At 39.8% G+C, this 18,855-nt stretch overlaps 1 protein-coding gene and 1 long non-coding RNA gene across 6 annotated transcripts in view; one reads left to right on the forward strand and one right to left on the reverse strand.

Moving 5' to 3' along the window:
• LOC105683357 overlaps nucleotides 1-18,855 on the forward strand; it is a 28,421-nt gene that overhangs the window by 3,432 nt on the left and 6,134 nt on the right. The window contains exons 1-7 of one of the 5 annotated variants that reach the window (XR_007277605.1): nucleotides 5,171-6,948; nucleotides 7,242-9,706; nucleotides 9,789-10,088; nucleotides 10,171-10,521; nucleotides 10,601-10,666; nucleotides 10,750-10,839; nucleotides 10,923-17,596. The exons of 2 other annotated variants lie outside the window; for them this stretch is intronic. The gene's annotated coding sequence lies outside the window, so the exon portion shown is untranslated. Of the gene's footprint in view, nucleotides 1-5,170; nucleotides 9,707-9,788; nucleotides 10,089-10,170; nucleotides 10,522-10,600; nucleotides 10,667-10,749; nucleotides 10,840-10,922; nucleotides 17,597-18,855 lie in introns of those variants that run through there. 2 more of the 5 variants (XR_007277604.1, XR_007277606.1) reach the window with 2 other exon arrangements.
• Nucleotides 4,652-9,395, reverse strand: LOC125500304. The gene is made up of 3 exons (XR_007277623.1): nucleotides 9,277-9,395; nucleotides 4,955-5,171; nucleotides 4,652-4,767 (listed from the first exon to the last, which is right to left on the reverse strand). It is a non-coding gene; the product is annotated as an uncharacterized LOC125500304 (long non-coding RNA).

Raw genomic sequence — 18,855 nt, forward strand, 5'->3', positions numbered from 1 at the left:
ACTTATCCCGTCAAAGAATTTCACAATCGCACAACCATATATGACTCGCAGTTTCTGTTTCAATCAAAACGAGTGTCTGGCCTTTTTTTTTATTTCTCTTTCCGTTGCCCATCCGCATTTTTGTGTACAGTCGTAAGTTGGGGGGTGGGGGAATGAAAAAAGGACACTGCATCACTGCAACACGTGGCTGGCTTGGCAACGGATAATGTAAAATTCCGCATCCGTGGGGGCGGAATTAGGATGAGCGGTTATACGTGTATAACTATAAACCGAGAGCTTGATCAATTTCTTTTTTATTTATGTAAGATGCAATTAATTGATCGTAATTATTCATCCGCACGTGGGTTGTAAATTGGAAAATCTTTGTTCCATTCCTTTTTTGTCCCATTTTCGTGCCCCCACGCGCACACCCATTAATATCATAGCGTATCTTCGTTTATTCGTCAAATTTTTTTTTTTGTTTCTTCTTAACTACAGTGTTTTAATATATCTACATGTGGATAGTATAGGTATTATAAGGCGTTTTATACCGACACGCGTGCCACGCGACCGCGTGCGTTGACTCCGCTGAGCCATACGTACGTATACATAGGCATACGTGCACCTTCTTCTACCTCTTCGTCATGCCCATAAAACCCCAGCTGTGACCCCCGACGATTTGTTTTATCACCTATTCCGTCCCACAGTCTCTTCACGATTTGAAATCCGTCTCCTTTTATCCTCTGTTCCTCTATCTTTGTCATTTCAAACAGGCCTACATCGAGAAAATTAATAACGAATGAAATTTTCGTCTTCTGCGAAAGAAAATGAAAATTCCTCTTTTGTTTTCTTCCCGTTTTACCTACCTTGTCTCGTTCCGCTTTATCGTGCGGTATTTCACAACTCATCATCCATTCTTCTGGAATTTTTCCTATCCGTGGGGTACAGTGGAGTATCACATGAATCTTCTCTATACCACTTTACCTTATTTTCTGCGGTACGATAGTCATAATTTTTATCGAATCCGTTTGGTTCGGTGTACGTTTATTTTATTCCTCGGTAGAATAATAGATGCTCCATCTGGCTACCGTTGACACGCGATTAATGCACCTGCTGTTTAAGCAAAGTTACAACCGTATCTCTCCACTATTTCAATAGCAATTCCCGTCGCCTTGCGGCAACATAGTAGTCGCTCGCGAAGGACCTTCGTCTTCATCTTTTTCTTCTATTTCTTCTTATCTACCTACTGCAAATAGTATATTATTGCGATTCAGCCTCGAAAGAGTTATAGAGAAAATCAACAAGGGAACGGAGAAGCTACACCAATGCAGAGAAATTGGTTATCCTGTCCGATCAAGATTGTCGATAATGCTTCAACCAGACTGCTGCCATTCCTCTTTCTTTTTCCACTTCTAATTATTATCAATATCGTCATTATTATATATTTTCTTTTTTCCATATACGGGGCGTTTTAATTGCTGATCTATTTTTATGTTATCCTACTTGTAGTATATCAAAAAGTTACGCGAATCGTAAGAAGTGTATTCTGGTTTGGTTTCCTTTTTTTTTCTGGTTTCTTCGTTCTTTCTGCAGATTTGTAAAAAAAATATTTAGATACGTATATACAGGTGCTTGCACATCACATGCCCGCCCGTATGTAACATGTATAATGTCGTTGGAAGATAACTAGCCACGATGGTTTCCATGTTATACCGCTAATATGACGACGTCAAATTAAGGGAACATTAATGATAATAGCAACGATGACGATAATGGTCAAAGCTCGCATAATAATAATGAAGGGATATATGAAACTTCCGGTATAATGACGCTCGTCTATGCGATATTGCAGAAAAGCACGTTATTACATGTATTTGTATGCGCTGTCCATGTGTTATATGTATATATACACACATCTCGCAATCAGCAAAGGGTAAACAATTATTAACCCCGAATATTATTTACAGTTAATGCTGCAAAATTATTTCGATGATTAGATATAATAATGTACTTTTCGAGTGCTTGTTAAGTTCTTTTTTGTCTTTAATTTGTATGCTTCAAGTTTAGCGCAAATTACCGCAACGTGCATTATACCTGTGGTACGTGTACGAGTTGCAAAGGTGGAAAAAAATACGCGACTTCCGGCTTATATGGCGTGGTCCGCAAATATGTCTGAAGAGGTAACGAACCGCGGTTTCCGCCGTCTTCTTACCTTATACCTACCTACGCCATACGCAAGCTCGGTTTCCTTTCAGATCCCCCAGATTATCATATTTTATTACGAAATGGATACCGACTAACCTGCTATTGAGTTACGCCAACGTGTAGAATTATAATTTTACATATTATTATACTGTACATGTTTGCATATATATTAGAGCTGTACATTTGGCAATCGTTTTCGTGTCTATTTTAATCCATTCTAATCGATTTTCGGCTTCATTTTACTCGACTCCATTTTTCTCCCTTTAAATTGAGGGGAAAGGGTTGAAAATTGCACGAAATACAGACACGGGTATATTTACGGGCGCTCCGTGTCGCGTGACGGTTAGCGCAGGTATACGTATATACACCTGTATAATTTGCGGATATGCAGTTATTGCGATAGCAGTTTATTTCTGCATTTCCGTTTTTCTTACGTACGAAAGCATCAAGCGAATATTGTTCTTGTGCGGTAGGTATAGCCTGCGGAAACCATGGAAATCATGGTGGAAGCGCTAACGAGCTCGAGCTTCGCGTCCTCGTGCGATTTTATTTCTCGATCTTGCTAAAGCAGCTGCGAGTATGGGTTAGGTTTAGTATAACCGAAGACGTCGTATCCTTGCTCTTTAACGTTCGCCGCAAAAGAGACCACAAGAAACAAAGGAATCATTAACTGACATTGACACACGAAGAAACTGGAAATAAGTAAGAAATGAGGAAAAAATCAGAAGAGAAAAATTCTTTCGTACACGTAGAAGAAAGAAGAAACGCTAGTTCAGCTGTATTAATACAAGTCTACATTTCTTGACTCTTTCACCTTTTACTGCAAGTCGTTCCCGAAGATCAATAATTTTCAGTTTATTTATATACTTAAATGTATAGGTATATATAAGTATTTTCATTCTTATAATACTATATATGCTATATACTTGAGGAATATCTGTCTACTTTTTTTCAGAATTTATAAGACGCGAGACTGGCTTACGATTTAACGATCATCCAGCTATATTGCTCGATGTTCAGTTTATACTGTTATAGGCTATTCTTGAAAGGTGGATCATAAAATACAGCAGATCATAAATCTGTGGAATATCTTAAATTTTCCATTTCTTATATTATACTTATACGAACGTACATGCCCCGCGTTCGCGATATAAATACATATATCTGTTCAGAGAATATTTCCATCAATGAAACGCGATTTTATTATGGAAGTTATATCCATCCTATAATACACAGAATTACACAAAAGATGTATTTGGACATCCTATTTCCCATTTTTTTTTTTCTTTTTATCTAACGGAGAGAATAATATCAAAATCACGAATATCACTTCGCGTAATGAATTATTAATACCTGCAATTTCATTGAACATTTTTTTTCAACACTCAGTTACACGCATACGTATAGTTTCGCGCATAGGATACGAGGAAATGATTTAGGCGATATTGAGTTGGTCAAGAATCGATCGCCGATGCGAGGATCATCAGCTCTTGAGAGCGTCCTTGCCTGCAGCATCGAACTGGTTATGACAATCACCGCGGTCAAGTTTTCTTTCTCTCTTACTTATATAGTGTCTGTTAAACCTCGTCGCTCAATCCCGTGAGGCTCTAAACGTCACTTCTTTTACCATCCATTTCCGTCCGAATGCAGTCACTCAAGTCGGTACATATTATGTCGTGATTCCCAGCTGACGTCCTCCACCGTTCCGCGGTACTAAACCTTCTCTTTTCGTTTCTTCCCCCTCATTTACGTCTTTTTTTCGATCCTCCATTCCGCAAGTCTTTGAAAAAACCAACTCTGGATGTTTTGGGCAATTTTTCATTACCATACTCTTTTATTTGTTTCTCGAGTAGCGTACTTCGCAATGATCGAACAGTAATCGGGCCGAGAAGTCCAATTTATAAAAGCGAATGTTTTTTCATCCGTTTTGGAGTTGGAGTCGTTCGTGAATCGTGCGAGTATAAAAAGTATGAGGTATAAATAAAATGAATTCGCACACGTACCTTTTTCCGTTGGCGAAATACTTTACAGGAATGGTTAATTAGGTACGGTGTATAAACTTTGAACCGTATTACCATAAATCGGTTATCGTTGAATTAATCTTCCACCTTGTACGTTATTTATATGCGAACGAAATGAAATTAAAGATATAAAAAAAAAAAAAATAGAGAGAAAACTGTCGAAGAAAATAAAAAAGCAAAACGAATAATAACGAGAGGAAAAAAAAACAAAAAACATATTACAGTAATTTGTGGGGATATTTCGCGGTCTTCGTAATTAGTGATACTAATTAATGTGGGTAAAGACCCACATCGAGGCCCGATCGAATCTGCAGTAGGAGGGGGCCCAATCCTCTCGATCTCCTTGTCCAATCAATGCCCCGAGTTTGCAACTGATGCGCGTCTAATAGGAATTAACAAAGATCGCCGTGCCAAATTTGACATTTAAAAAACACTCACAGAAGCCATTTTGTTTCGAAATTTAGGGATATATTTTTTCAATATTACAATATTATTATACAAATATTAACGTCGACGTTTGATAATTTTCTTTGTAGTAGCGTAGGGTTGAGAAGCGACTAAACTGAAAGAAGGGGGAAAAAAATGTATGGAGGATACTTAAAAATATTATGGTTTCGTTAACAATCACTCAGAACGTTCGCTCGAGGTTGAATACGTGTAAGAAGCAAGTTTCAGAATTTTGCATCATGGTGAAGTCGTTCGTATACGTGTTATGGTATAGAGCGTATAGTCCAAGTCTGTCTTCCTACCTTTCCGATGTTGGTGTTGCCGTTGTTGTTGTTGTTGTTGTTGTTGTTGTGACCTGGAGTGTTGTGTGGCTTGCGCGGGTCCAGACTTCGCAGGTTGCAGACCGACGCGTCGAGTAAAAGCACGGGAATGCGCGGGAATCAGCAATGGTGTAAATCATCCTTCTCTCGCGTAATTCTTTTACCATAGGGTTTACACTGGTGTATACGTGTACGAGGCCTACGAGTACAAGGCCCACTCATACACGCTCAATTATTATGGTACGCTTCCGTAATTATATGGTTGCGGGTGCGATGCCAGGAAGAGATGGAATGGTGGAAAAGAAAGAGATGAGAATCAGAAAGAAAGAGATGAATACAAAGGGGATGCAAAGCATCGTAAGAATTGTACGGTATACCGTACTATAAATCGATTTCGCACATCGCGTGACACCACCCCGTTAAAAATTTATTCATCGACGATATTTGGGAGATCAGGTCTCCAAAGTCACCCCTTGATCCAAACTTTTGGAGCTCGTCTTTTTGTCGATATAGACAGACATATTGTTCTCAGAAATCATAGCCGATTGGTTTTGCGACCAATGAAACAATAATGTTCGTTTTCTCACGTTGATTTTGCGGAGCTGTAGGTGAAAATTGAACGGTTTGTATGGATTGGTACATCGATAGAATTGAAAATTCAGTTGAAATTTCAACCAACGATGGTTCGAGATTGAAGAAAGTCTTTTGGGTCAAAGTTTACCTAGCGAGTTCGCGTGCCAGGGTCGAAGAGGTCGTGACCCCGAGGGTAGTGGGAAGGCCTAAGAGCGCGGGAAACTACGTTTGGAATTCGATAAGTAGTGCTTTTCTTTTCTTTTTGTACAATCGAAATTTTGAAGTAGGTATCCTACAGATGTACCTACGAGTAGATATAGAATATGTACGATCTTTCTCTCGTTCGATAACTTTCGAAGTTCTGAGGTCTGGTAAAAGGTCGAGTGATGCTACTACAAATCGATGGATCTTCCCTTCGATTTAACGTAATCGAGTTAAAAGCTATTCGCATAGAATTCAAGAAGTGATACGCGTAAGTTTTACGGAAGATTTTTGCAAAGATGCGCCGAGCTGCCTGCAAAAACGATTTCGATCGCGTACATTACTGCGTCAACGTACTTTACGATAAGAATGACCTCTGCAAGACACTCGTCGTTGCAACCGCCGAATCTTCTCTTCCAACTCTTCAAATTTCCTGCTATGAAATTGATTTTCTCTTATCTTCAATGCGCTACAAGCCACCCGGTCTGATAAGTTAGCCTTCTTCATATTCGTTTGAAGGCATAAATCAACGTAAGCTTGACCACGTGACACTCGGAATTGAATTAAATTGATAATATCATTCATCCTGCCGTACTGCACTCGCGTATACAATATTATGCATCCGTGTATAATTTATGCAGAAAATATGCAAATTCAACATCCGTTATATACGCTACATACTGTATGAATATGTTTCACATTATCATTCTAATTTAAACATTTTATACGCGTAACCTGTAAAAAAAAAAAAAAAACGAAAATTTCACGATATAAATTTTCTGGTCATCCGCAGTACGTGCCTATGTAGCGGGTCGTGCGTTTTTAATTAGGCTATTTTACGACTGAGAGAATAAAATTTTCACCTCTGATCTGGTTCCAAGTATAAATAACACGATCGTACTTTACAAAGGCAGAAGGTGATTCCATTGGAAGTTTGTTTCAAATAAAATTAGAAATGAAATAATAAAAAAAATGTAGAGGCGTATTCTACACACTTGAATACCCGTAATTTGTCGACTTGGATCCCCGAGAGTTCGTTTTAACGATGCGATGAAGTTAATTTTGAACGACCTTTGACCTTGTTTATTATACGTATACAGTCGGTGCAATGGTATTTAACGAGATATCGAGAACGCCCGAATCGTAGAGGACAAGAATTTCTTCGACACCTAGGCAATCTTGTGTACAAATATATTATACGCGTGAGTATGTATATACATATATTTTGTACACAACTAGTTTAAGGATTGAAAAGAACACGTCCAACGTTCCCGTCTGTAATAGAAAGAGAAAAAAGGAAAAAGGGAATAAGATAGAAAAAAAATGGGGAGTAAAGCAGTTTAGGAGTCTGGAACGGTCCGTGGATAGATAATAGTTTGGAGTTTGACATCCAATGTAGATGGACCAACGATACTAACAAAGTTAGAGCCTGCGTGGCTACCATTAGAGTTTATCAACGATTCAATCTCACCCGTTATACTTATCTGTATTTCAGTCACAATATAATATCCCGTCGCGTCGGTGGTTCGCCTCGCCTCAGAAAACAGAAAAAAAAAAAAAAAAAAAAAGAAAAATAAAGAAAAATAAAGAAAATCTACGTTTATTTAATACCTGTACTATTTTTATCTCTCAGTTATACGGTATACTTATTCTTCGATAGTTACGTCGCAGGTATTTATACTTTAATAAAATGAATGGTACTTTAAATGTAACGAGATCATGGTTCAGATTCCGTGAGGCGGAAGACTTGTGTTTCTTTTTTTTTTTTTTCATTTTTATTTTAAAAAAGTTTGTTCCTCGAGCCTCGAACGTCTAGGGAAAAAAATGACGTGAGAAGAGTTTCAAAGAAAAAATAACAATTTATCAATCGAAGCAAATGATCCTCGAGACTTTGAGATTGCAGAGCTGGGGAGGGGAGATGTGAAAGTTTGGAATTATTTCCATTTTTAAAACGTACTTTTTTATTGAAATTTGCATTGCTTTTTTTACCACCCGCGATATTTTAATTCCGAATATTCTAATTTATCATGCTGATCGTTAATATGACAAATCAATTTAAAACGTATACGCTTTCCGGTTCGCCGTACAGATATACCATGTAGTTTCGGATCGAGAACCGAAAAGGTGATTAATGATAAGAAAGGAGACGACGATCATTTTTTGTTTATTTATACCGATTGGTCGAGAGAGCGCTAATTGCTGTAAAATAATTAGCACTGCGGTATATATATATATATATATGTATACGTCGCGAGTACGTGCTGATGAGTTAAGGAGCTTTGATTAACGATAAAATTTACATAACCCATGCAGCGATGAGATAATTATTTTGAAAGCTAATTATTAGTAACCTTTTTTTTTTAATAAATTTTTTATCCGTACATGACACGCGATCATGTAATAAACAACGCGAAATTGTCGTCACCCTTTATTAAGGTGAACTTAAAAAGTTCATACAATCTCTTTCGACTTTACACACAGCCGCAAAATGAACTGATTGAATTAAAGGAGAGAGAAAAATAATCGAATTCGTTCCTTCGATTAATAAATTCGAATGGAAATCAATGCGACGGATAATACCGCGATCAATCCTGACTAATTAACGCCTTTCCTTTCGATGAAAAAGGAGAAGAAGAAACAAATAACGTGTATAAGAAATTTTAATAGTTCGGTATATCGTGGAATAAGGTATTTAAAGTGCTACCTAACGAAGTGTATAATTGCCGCAGTTTGATAAACGAAAATGGTGGCCATAAAGATTATTTCCAAAAATTTTCTTAGAGTAGCTGCGTTACACCGTTGATTACACGGAGATTGTGTACAGTCGTGACGTTAATGGGAAATAGCTATTCAATCTCCCGATTTAATCCAAACTAGAAACTATTCCAATACTATAAGCTGTTTACCCTTATCTCTATCCACGAATTACAAAAACCCCGAAATTAAATGATACGATCATCAAACGCTGTACTACGAGTATTTTATTGTCCCCGCGTACAATCTTAACGATAATCTTAATTCGAATGTGATGTCTTCATGCGCAACAAAATCGATGAAAATATTTCGAATATTATTACAAGCTAGAAGTAGGTTTCTGTGTGCCATTTTTGTTCATTTTTTCTTTGCTCTTTTTTCATTCCAACTTCCCGCGTATCGATTTTAAGGTGCAGTCATCACGTGTTCTGTACCTATTAAATGTAATTACTACTCCAGTGTTAATTAACAATGAAAATTAGGAGTGCCGATAAATTTTTTATTCTTCAATTCGGGTCGTGTCGAAAAGATTTTCGTGCGAAAAAAAATTCTTCAAACAATAGATTTGAGTTTTGTAATTTTTTTCTCCCGACGAAATTGATTTTCCTAATCGATACACATCACTCAAGGTTTTTACGTTAATTGAAAAAAAAAAAGGAAGAAAAAAAGACCGCGCTATTCCGCCATTTTAATGATATTTTACTAATTCGTTTCTTTAATTATTCATTGAATAAAGAGCACGCGCAGTCGTAGGTATTACCAGTGGACATATTTACCTTATCTAATAGGATGATCTATTCGCGTGCAATTCAACGTAACGGATCCTCCATCAGTTTTATTTTACGCATCATCGGGAGAGGAGAAAAAAAATAAATATTCAAATCAAATAAAGAATTAATCGCGATGAGCGTTAGGGAGAAACCGATGCATATTCTTTGCTCTTTTATCGGAGTCGCGCCGTACACGTTTGATCCAAAATCTTCGAATTTGAAATTCAAGACGTCTATATGCGCGTCGATTTACTCTTCGTTAATTATTATTGTTCTACTCGCAATCGCTGTTGTTAATTATCAAACAATGGAGGTTAATTTGAGATCTGAAAGTCGTGTTACTCTGGGTGCTCAGTGGCTTCAGTTTTACACCAACAATGGATTTTCCGTTATAATCGTTATCGTTAATACCCTACAGCAATGGAAAATCGTTAAGGTAGGGCATGATATCAAATATTCGAATGCCATTTGAATCATGTGATCGAATTTTTCAAATACATTCGTAACTGTTCACACAGGTGTTCAACGAGATTTTCAAAACCGAATATCGTCTGCAAAATCTACCGGATGACAAAGAATCATGCAAAGAAATTTTTTGCGGCACACTTGCGATGGTCATCGCCGTATTTCTGCACTTACTGATAACGCTCACCTCTTATTTTGACAATCAAAAAAGAATTGACTATTATTGGTTCGCCTACGGTATTCTGTTTCTTCTGAACTCTATGATCGTCCTTCAATTTCTATTCGTTGTCGTGAAAGTCGGGATTAAATTTCAAAACTTGAGCAGCAGACTCCTCGATTGTACGCAGAGCGAGGTAATATTATCGACGCTACCCACAAATTGCTCCTCTCTCGTGTCTTCGCTTTTTTTGAAGAAAATTTTTCTCAAATTTTCAGCAGCCTCCGTTCACGCTGAAATCGAAGCAGACCAACGAATCGTCGCTACATTTGACCGTGGAAAAAATTGCCGAAGCACATTTAAATCTGATAAACTCAACGGAGCTTTTGATATCCGCATTTTCGTATCAGCTGTTAATTTGCTTTATAACTGGACTGATCATATCGGTTACCGGTTCTTATTTGATATGCAAGAGGATAATTCAGTACTCCTTCGAACTTTCCGACCTACACAATTTCCAAGGAGAACTCGAACGGGACTACGACTGGTGGGCTTTATCGTGTTATCCGTTGGTGCATTCCATTCTTCTCGGAATAATAATCGCAGTTTGTCATTGGACAGTTTCTCAGGTCAGCCAAATAATTTTAGAATGATTTTATCCATATTTTCAAGATCAATGGACGTCGGTTACCGTATTTTTTTATTCAGTCGAAATTGCTCGACGACGTCGCGCCTCGCGTTCAAAGATCTTCACACCTGTTGGAAAAATCAAGCGTGAGTTTGATCGATTGTCCTTGTAATCGAGTGAAATATTTCCGATGGATATTTTACGAGTAGGACTTGAATTTTTTCTCCAGATAAACGCCTTGTGCCAACAACTTCTACTACGACAACTGTCTTTCGGCGTTCTTCAACTTTTTACCATAAATCCATCGATGGTTTTTTCGGTAAGTGTGCTCATACCTTAGAGACTACCTACGCGGTTCACCCTGATGGCAATTGACATTGTTAACGATATTCCAATTCGCAGATAATAAGCACGGTGCTTACCTACCTGATCATACTTCTGCAGTTCGAACTTAGCCAAGTTTCAGAAGTTACTGCTGCGAGGGACGTTTTACAGAGCTCTGCGATAGATTTTTGGAACTATACGATAGCTTACAATTCAACGATATATGACTACAACGTTTCATCGATTTACGCATCTCCTGACGACGACGTCTGAAGAGTTTCAATATTTTTTTATAATTTTCATTCATACGCGGCACATCGCTCCGCGTCGCGTCCTTCTCGTTTTCTCGTTTTCTTATCCGTTGCATAATTTATTCCTTGTTCTACTCCCCGAGAATAATTTCAAGAATCATATTCATCCCGTTCCCGCGCACAAGAGATCCGAAGAACGAACGCCTTCCCCGGTGATCTATTGCATAATTGGATGTTCCGAGGTATGCGCGCGTACGGTAAAATCTTCCCTTTTCATTTCTACTGCACTGCGGACCTTACGCTTCTTACTTTTCATCTTCATCTTCTTCTTCTTCTCTTTTTTATCGTTCTTTCTACTCTCCATAAACCCCTCGACGACGTCAGCACAGAAATATCTCAAATAAGAAGCGGCTGCGGAAAGGCTATGAAAAGTGAAGGAAAAAAAAAAACTAAACCGATCAAACTCCAATGCGTCCGGAAACGATGTAACGATACGATGGATAATTTTTTCCTACGAATTCGCAATAAAATAGTGCAGCTGGATTATGGAAAAGAAAAAAAGAGAATAATTTATGTGCGCATAGGTGTATACACGTGTAATGGTGAACGTTTAGTGATGTAAGTAATTTATAGCGTTGCCGCCCACGACAATTTATTATATCTGGTGTCAGAGCGAGTTGGTAAGGAAATCAAGCTGACGTGAAAACGATTATTTAAAATACATAGTCGTTCGGCAAGACTTGCGTGAATCGGCCGTTTGACCCTCGCCGACCTCGGAAGAGGAACGAGGACCGTTACTGCTTCAAAACCCGCATCGAACGACCAGATATTCCCCATACCAACCTATACCTACTTACTTACTTACTCACTTACTTACTTCTTACTCCAGGTGGACCAAAATTATCGCAGGTATAACCCGGGCTAAGGGAATACACTCCGCACCCTATCTTCAATCTGGCAATTACTTCTCAACCGTGGAACACCAATCTCAATCGATATCGTATCCTGCAGAGGAAATTTCGATCCGACAACCAATCTCCCATACTTTTCTCCTTGCTTTTTTTTTGTTGTTTTTTTGTTTTTTTTTATTTTATTTTTTATTTTTTTCTCTCATCGATCCCGCCGATATCTGCGGTCGACCGATTTACGCGAAAATCTGGAGTCTCGAATTGAATAAAATTCGGCGATTGATTCGGACGTATTTTTGATCCTGCGCTATATACCCGCAACACATCGTAGTCGGGGTACCGATAATAACCGTCGTGACATTCGCGACGTCATACCTCGAAATAAACATGTACCAAATTTATAGCGACATGACGTACAGCGGTGGACGAACTTCTTCTTCTTCTTCTTCTTCCTCTTCTTCTTAAGGACGACTCCCAGTATTATCGTACTGCCCAGTATTGTGCGTACCTACCCGACTTATTCTCAGACTCCGCCTACTCACACTCGTGTGCACGCAGTTATGATTTATGGTCATCGTAAAGTAACCCCAGCGGTGCCCTCGACGGTAAGGCCCCGCTGGGACCATTGCGGTAAAATATAAAAAAAAAATAAAAAATAAAAAATAAAAACAGAAAAAACCGAAAAAAGCAACGACGTTGAAAAAATTGCTTTGTATTTTCCTCGGTAACTTCCATGAGATGTATAGTACCGCAATACCGAGGTCATCGAGGAGAGTTTTGAAGCATGGTGTTTTTAAAAAAGAGCAAAAAAAAAAAAAAATTCGTGTTTTATTATATAATTTGTTACGGGAGTGAGATTTCCACGTGCCGTGCACATATTTTATCGTTTGCGAAAATATCGTAAAGCTGAGATATTTTTGTCCGAATTTTTTCCGCGCGCTTAACGAGAAGAATTTTCAGCTTATGCTAAATGACCGCTGAATTCAAGTTGCGCGTATGTTACGCACGATTCACAACCCGTCCGGATCGTGGGCCTGCCGCAACCGATCGGGCAAATCTTTCGAACGTGTATTGTATGGGAAGTTGGCGTGCTCCCATGGGATTTTATGTGGATCGTGTTTTGGTTGTTCGCGTCGAGACGGATCGCCCGAGGCGTTGGTCCCACGCAGAGGTGCCCTTATACTCGGCGAGAACCTCGAGGATCCCCGAAGATATCGTTGAGATAAATCCCGAATATCTTCGATCGGATCGACGCGCGTCGTCGCTCGTCGAACGATCATTCATACCGCGATGTTCGGCGAAAAAAAAAAGTCTCACCTATATCTCGATTCGCTTTTTAGCGGTATTCGGTGTTTTTTTACTGGATACAAGCGATGATCGGGGTAACAAGAATTACGAATTGCGATCGAAATTTCGGAGCTGCGCGAGCGAACGCAACGCATTTCGCGAAGGGGAATCGATAGCGTGGGGGATCGCCATGCGTTCGAATTCGAAGGATTATTAATTCGTCGGGAGAATTTCGACGGCGACCTTTGACCCGGGCGTTATGACGCCGAGGCCCAGGTTGATTCCTGAAATACTTGCGCGCGCGCCCTGTAATCTTTGCTTCTTCCCTCTGAATCCCCTGTGCTGAAAAAAAAAAGAAGAAGAAAAAGAACGAGAAGAAGGAGAAAAAAAAAACAAAAACAAAAACAAAAACAAAAATAAAAGCAAAGAAACGAAAAGAGAATGAGAAGAAAAAAAAAAAAAAAAAGTGGAAGAAACGAGAAGAGGAGAGGAGAACCTCGCGAGCAGATATCTATAATTTAAATCTCTCCGGCGTATAAGTGGCAGGAAATCATTGTAATTAATATCCTATATCTATATAACAATATGTACTGATACTGCAGCGAGTCGTTAGACGTCGGAATATATGTTATGCGATGTACCTGCCATATAGGTTATATACATTTTATCGTTATATACCGGCGTGTAATATACTCTACTCGTCGGTGAATTGGCGATCTCACGAACCCGGTGCACATATAAGAGTCTGCCGGGTATACCGTATAGGCTTCTCGATCACTGTGAGAAATGAAACGATAGAAAGACCACCGGTGAAACGATATTAGGCCGAGTGATTCGCCTCCCCTGCAGCGAGTGGAACTCTTTATAATCCTCTTCTTTTGAATTCGAGTCGAAACTCCTTCCAATATCGTATCGTTACCGAGCCATTAAAGGGGCTAACGAATCTGGAAATCACGCTACGACCCTTTTTCCATCTTCTCAGAAACCAGAACCCCTCTTGATAAGGACATTGATTATCGTCCGAGACACGTGAAAATTAAATATAAAATTATATCACGCCTATTTGTCTCTTTACCGTTTTTACCCATTATATACATACATATTGGGAATTGATTTCGTTCGTACTCGTAACGCGGTACGATATTGCTACGCGCAGTATCTACAGTACACTACATCTTAACGGTTATTTTACCGCCGCAAATCTCCGCCCTTCCAATTATTTCCTCTCGAAAGATCTCGATTATTCGATAAATTACACCGATACACAGGTATACAATAAATGCTACGTGCGCCCTGGATCTGTTCTGGATGTTGGTTAATTAAACGCACGATTTTATACCTATGCACCCACTAATTACATGTACGCTTCAGACTGTCATTCGTACGTCGAGCCATATAGATTCTAACGTCGAATCACCTCGTCGCGCGCACGGAATTCAGAACGAAAAATATACGATCTGGGTAAGTGACGAGTTAACGGCAAATCATGTTACCGTAGATTCGACGATATCGTCTGAAATATTTGCATGCTTAAATACCTCGAGGAATAATCTTCGAGAAATCTAGATCACGTAATCATAACTTTGCACGATCGTTTCCTCAAAATCGGGGTCAACGCGGAAAACGCCGAAGAGATTCGTCGAGCGATAGAAATAAATTTCGTCAAGACGAGTCGATTTTCGCAGGCTTACAATGAATCGCCCTAGTGAAGGACCTATCTGGTATTTTTTTCTCGCCGATGTACGAGCGAGAGAAAAAAAAAGGCCCATAAGACGCGGCGAAGATCGTTGCTGTAATTATTGACGATTAAAAGGATCGCGCGTACTTAGGAGAAGGTATACTGCGGAATCGTGCTCAGCGTTCGCTAAGGAAAACGCAAGCGAGGAATTCCTTTGGCTAATTAAGCGCTGTCAGTGAGGAGCAAGGAAGACTATCAAAAGCGCGTTAAACCACCTTACTCACCCCTCACAGCCCCCCCGACAGTTTTCTCTCTCGATGCATCGCGTAACGAAATACAATTATCTTTAGAAAAACGAACTGTGCGCAGCGCAGTGCGGTGCAGAATTTCATTTCGTTATGTTCGCAAAAACTGATCGTTCCAACCAAATTGGCGGAAGGTGATCTTCGAGCGCCGCGGGTACGGTATAACGTCGCGAAAAAAGAATAATGAAAATTCAATAAAACTTGGTCATATTTTCTCTTCGGTGACTTTTTTTTTTTAACTCATATTCGTCGCGGTATTATCGTTGGAAAAAATTTTATTGCTCTGTACGGAGAGACCCGATGAAATAATCGCCCCAATTCGACCCGTTCCATGTGATTTCAATCCCCTGTGGATATATGTATAACCAGAAAAATTAAGGCGTCGATTCTGCATGTGGTCGGGGATCGTCCGTAGAGCAAATTTTTGGGACCTAGTTACCTCGACCCGGGGCCCGCGTACCTTTTCGGTCGGGGGAGGGGGGGGAGGCTGGTGTGAGAGTTGGTTTGGTGAAGGATTTTCGGGTGGGCACAGCGAGAGAGGAAGAGAGACGGTCGGATAAATTCTCGAGCTTTGAGGCCTCGGGGCCTTGGAGGTTCCCAAGAGGGTCAAAGGTCGCGGGACCCACCTCCGTTCGTACGCCCCTCCTTGTGTACCCCATGACCGCGCAACGTCTTGGGCCAGTTTTCTTCCATCTTTTGACCACGCCATCCGTGCCGAGCGAAGGACACGTGTATACTTACCTGTAAAAACGCATGTGTAAACGCCTTTATATTCACCTTCGTGAAATGCCGACGATTCCAGGATCGGTTAACGTCGATATATCCTTATGCATGCTAGACCGCCATGCGAAAGATAAAAGAATCGAACAATTGTTGACTCAACTCCCAAATTTGTTCGAAATTTTTCTATCTTGCGTGAGAAAATTGTCCCCGCGAATGATTGAAGCAGGAGAAAATTGAAAATTTCACTCCCTAGTTTTCTCGTCCCTAAAAATTTTTCAAATTTCTGTCACACAATTGAGAGGAAACGTCTGTCCCAACAATTTCGAAAAATTGGACTAAAAAAGAGGTCAAATTCCTCAGGGAGTAATATGACCTCGGTGTGACCATAATCGTAAAAGATTTTCATTACTTTCTTATCCCCAGATCATTCATACCGCGCGTTTCATGCGTGTGTAAGAAATTTAGCGATAAAAACTGATCTATTTGAAGGCATGAACGAAAATAAAAAGCTCGAAAACTTGCGGAATAGATTTCCGTATACGATGACAAAGTACCCGGACTCCTTTAAAGTCGCCAATCAGATGAACACCCAGGCCAATATGGAGCGGTCGGTATCCCTAGAAGCCTGCAAAGCACATTCCGAAGGATTCTCCATTACATTCCTATGGGTTACAGTAACCGCACATCTGCCTCTGCATCGATAGCTTCTTTTGAACGCTTTTTTTTTTTTTTTTTTTTTTTTCATTCTAGGTGGACTTCACCTCGACAATTTTTCTCGACTTGTTCGAACGTAGACAGAGGTGCGTTACGATCTGGAAGACTATCAACGATTACCGAACGTCTATTGCAAAAAACTAAAAATGTCCCGTCGGAGTTTGAGTGATTTCCAAAATAACAGTCGAAAGACGTTGTAGGGGTGCTACTTGTGTCCCGACCCTTTTCCCTCGGACTAAATTGTACCTTCGGTAATTCAACAATCGCCCTTCGAGTAGCTCTCGCCACCCTTATTGGTGGTGAGATATTTACGCGGGAAAGTTACAACCAATCAGAGATCAACGTTCCACTCCTCCGCAATCTCCTAGTAGAGACAGACTCGCGTGTTTCGACGGAGATCAGACACTCACGAAGCTTAGTTTAGTCCCGACTCTACCTCTGGGTAAACCTCTACCCCGTAAAAATTTATCGAAAAAATAAAATAACAGAGTTTCTTTTTTTTTTTTTATTTTTCAAAGTACAACGAGTTGCTCCGGAAATCATCCAACAAACAAAGTGCATTTCGATACTCCATTCTTCCATTCTTCGAACGTGAAACGAGTAAGAGTGTCGGGGGGATTGTACTTCGCCCCGTTCAAAAAAATGATGGATAACATTTTCAAAAGAAAGTTTGAACAAGTGCGAATTGTACTGTAATTATATTACGAAGACTCGATGTTGCTCATGGGATAATTTTTTCTTCTTCTTCTTCTTCATCCCCATCGTGTGAACGTTTATTATACTAAGGGAAGTGTATTTCGAAATTAGAAACCATGCGCAGTGAATCGCTTCGATGAAAATCTACGAGTCGGACGAGTTTTACGGGGGTGAAGTTTTCATTTCGTCAGTGAGTGTGTTGAAATTGTTTTTTATCATATACCTATAGTTGAAAATACCGCAACCGAAAAGGAAGAAGACAAACGAACGAATAAGTCTGGACTTCCGTGGCCACGAACCCTCCCCTTTTCCGATGGATATGATACGCGCGGTGACAATTCTTACACGTGCCTCATAAACGTTGTCGCAAGTCTCTTTCCCTCTGGCAGACACGCGGCACACGTGACAGTATGTCGTCCTTCTGAAAAACGCGTAGCGTGTGTGACGGTGAAAGACACGTGCGGCATTCGTTTTATATATACGGTCGTAATACCAGTCGCCTTGTTTTGTAGCTGAGCGACCTGATAGGGGAATATATCAGGTGTGACGGGGATTACCGCGAATAAGATGCTTCCGAAGAAAGCGATCTCAAAAAATAACATCCAAAGCGTACGGGAATTCGCGATCTATATGTGTGTGTATCGTATCGAGCGAAAATCGTCGAATTTCGTTTACCTGCGATAATATTTCAATCGTTTATTAACAAGTCGAAAAGACACGTCATCGTGCAGCAGCAGCAGCAACAGCAGCAGTGACAGCGGCGGCATTGATTCTTGATAGCTGACACGCCCACGCGCGAAGACGTCAAATAAAAAATATTTTACCGGTTCAGGTCGTTGGGATGTGATGAATTTTTTTTTTTTTCTTTTTTTTTTCTTTCTTTACACCGATATATATATTTTCACATATCTCGTATACCCACACTTGTGTACCCCTCTTCAGATCAACGCTCAATTATTGCCTCGTGTTTTGACAGACCGTGGACACGCGCGTCATTCACCGAGTGCAGGTATAAGAGCCCTAGCTAGCTCTTCGTGGATATATTCTCTCGGGATTCCTCCACGTCTTCTCTTCAGCTGTCGCTTTTGTTTTACTATATAACGTATCTATAGATATATACCTATGTACTCAGATGCGTCTCTAAAACACCGTTCGTGACAGTTAAAAAAAACTTTGAAAAGGGAAAAAGAGCGAAACTAAAATACGAAAATTCTCTTTCGTTCTAGATTCAGAACTCTTTCGTCTACAGGTTCGGTAGAGCGACGACGAAGACAGCGAATTCTCCAATTCGTTTGATGATTTTTTTATCTATTATGCATTTATTTTAGAGATTTTTTTCCTCGATGCAGGGGTTGAGAAATAACCGACGATATCAACGAACTATCGATTCGAGGGAGTAGAAGTTTTGCTCTTTTCTTTACGCTACGAAAAATTTGAATATCCCCCGTC

Source organism: Athalia rosae, chromosome 3 (genome assembly GCF_917208135.1).
Source record: "Athalia rosae chromosome 3, iyAthRosa1.1, whole genome shotgun sequence".
Lineage (NCBI taxonomy): Eukaryota > Metazoa > Arthropoda > Insecta > Hymenoptera > Athaliidae > Athalia > Athalia rosae.